The following is a 2,806-nucleotide window of genomic DNA, read 5'->3' as shown; positions in this document are numbered from 1 at the left end:
GCACCAAAACGCTGAGAACCGGCATACCAGACTCACCAGCTGTCTTTGTCCTTGCTAGACAACCCTTGTTGATCGTCTGCTGTAGCTGAGCCTCTGAGCAGCGACTATGTCAACCCCAACCAGTGAAACAACAGCAACTACGGCCCGCCGGTGTCAGGATACAACTATCGACGTCACTCTCGTACGTACTCTTCCTTTTCTTTTACATGTGCAATCACCCTTCGTTAGATGTGTTAGACACGTTCTATGAATGGCGGGAAGTGCATGGATCAATTTGAATGACTCACGTGTGTGCGCTTTGGATTTCAACTGCTCTGCTGCCCACTTGTTTCCCCAAGTCCAGATACGTCCAGATCCCACTCTTGTGGTGGGAGCAAGTAACGAGGAGACGGGTACCACAAATGAAAACTGCCTCGTTCAGTTCACCAAGGCATTTCCTCTTGAGTTGGCGCTTGGGACTCGGACGCTACTTTGTAAGTGCCAGTGATGGCCGCCATTGAATCTTTTTCGGTGTCTCGGTCAGCACTGGCAGGAGCGTCGACGAGGGAGTGGTCACTTACGTGCACCAAGGAGTCTAAGGTGAGTGGGCACTAATTTGTGTCTCCTACAGGATACTAAACCCACATGTCGGCCTTGCTGTAGATACGTGGTGTCCCGCATGCAAGCTAGTGTTTCAGGAGTAGCGCGGTGGTCGCTTGTAATGTGCTTCGCCCTGTTGCGGCTGATTCTATTTCTCGTCTCATCGATATCTTTCCGCATTGATCTTGTCCTGATAGGCGACCACATGAATGCAACGAATCATTGACTCGATGACTGCGGTGATATCGTAATTCAGCTTGAGGCAACTACCCCCTGGGTACATTCGATTACACGACTTCTCCTGACCACTGGAATAGGTCGATTTGGCAACCATACAGACGCGCAGCTCTACACGTGGGCTGGCCAATATACACACGAGATCATACATACAGGCTGTCATCAATACGGTCTGTACCACCTATCCGAGTCATCGAGCGACGACAGAACAATACTGTCACATGCATTCTCATTGAAGACCACCGCTAACATCAGATTCTTCCCATGCTTGCGCACTCTACGGCTGCGCGAGCTGGTACATATTGGGCTGAATCGCGGTTCATGGTACTATGGTTAGTGTCGTTCTTACCTGCACAACCGGCCACATCATCAGGCAGACCTTACCAATTTGGCATGTTTAGCTTGAATTCATCAACTTATCTTAACCAATCTTAGTCAAGTGGTTAACAGGTTTGATATCTGTTGGTGCAGGTTCGAAACCTGCTGACAATAGTGCTGACAATCTTGATTGCACCTTGGGCATGAGCTCATGGAGAGATCATCGAACGTCAACGGTAAGGGTCATGGCCAAGTCGTTAACAGATTTGAAATCTGTTCCTCCCGGATTGTGCAGGTTCGAAACCTGCTGACAACAGTTTTTTTCTATGATCGCACCTTGGGCATGAGCTCACGGAGAGGTCTTTCGAACGTCAACCATAAGACTTATGGCCAAGTTGATAACTGATTCGAAGTCTGTTACTCCTGGATGGTGCAGGTTCGAACTTGACCTGCCGACAATGTTTTTTCTCTATGATCTGAATCCTGCGTATCATACTTGGTACACTGTCAATCGTTTATTGGGAGCAACATCGAATTGCACGCGTCGTCAAATACTCAGTACATGTGGTGATATGTACTCTAACGTAAAAGTTCGGAGAGGACAGAAAACCTAGCGGGAGCTGGAAGCAGTCAAACTTGTTTGTCCAGTGCGTGCAAGACGCGGGAACCACATTGTGAGAACTGCAATGTAGCCGATGTCTGGAACATGTTCAACGTCCAACAGGGAAGGAGATCCGTTACTAGTAGCTGCACCGATACTTCCAGTCTGCAACGTTACTGGGGTGGCTCCGCCGATAAAATTGTTTGTCCCTGCTGGTGGCGTGCTGCTACTCGAGGAGCTAGCATTGGCTTATTGGCAAGGAGGACATGGTGGCTGCACCAACTTATGCCCTTTGCCACTGTGGGCATTAGCGGTGTGCTACGAGACAATATCAGCATCATGAGATGGATATCGAAAAATACATATTTGCCCCGAGTTGCAAAGACATCCACAAGAGGAATCCTACATGGGCGAGGAGGATGGCCTTTGGGAGCAGAGGAGCCAGAAAAGGGGTGGTTCATCACGTTCTTCATTCCGGATCCCTCGGCGCAGCTGTTGTGTCCAGGTGGAGAATGTGGATCGAACTGTCAAAGGATGGTGAGTTGCGTGCCGCCACTACTGTACCAATATTGCAATTCTCGCGGAGAAACTCCTGATCATTGCCTTCGAAGTTTGGCATATTGATAATGTGGTACACACCGCAGAGCAGTTGAAATGTAGCTCAGATCCTAGTATGACAGTGTACACAACCGACAATAGCGAGGTTCGAAGAAGTGCACATCCGTGAGTCACATTTAAATTCATCCATGTCCTGCGAGTAGAGGCGAGCGACGACGCAAGAGATGAGCTATAAGAGAATGTATTCTAATGGGTATGTTAGCTCGTTATCGAGGGGAATAAAACTAAGGCTCACATCTCAGTCTTGGTAAAAGGACTGAGATGTTCATACGACGTGTACCTTCTTTTAACTACGGGTAGAATAGGAATAAAATAAACATATCAGTTTGAAACATAGCGGGAAGGTTTCTCGGCCGAACGGAGCTTGGGTCCGCTCGTACCTACTCCACTGTCAAGCGCCCCTATCATTGTCTGACTCCAACACCATGCACTTCCCGCCAATTGTAGACATGT

This window comes from Suillus subalutaceus, assembly GCF_016647625.1.
Source record: "Suillus subalutaceus strain FC151 chromosome Unknown DFJ58scaffold_68, whole genome shotgun sequence".
Lineage (NCBI taxonomy): Eukaryota > Fungi > Basidiomycota > Agaricomycetes > Boletales > Suillaceae > Suillus > Suillus subalutaceus.
The sequence above is the reverse complement of the archived record's forward strand: the minus strand, read 5'-3'. Positions refer to the sequence as shown.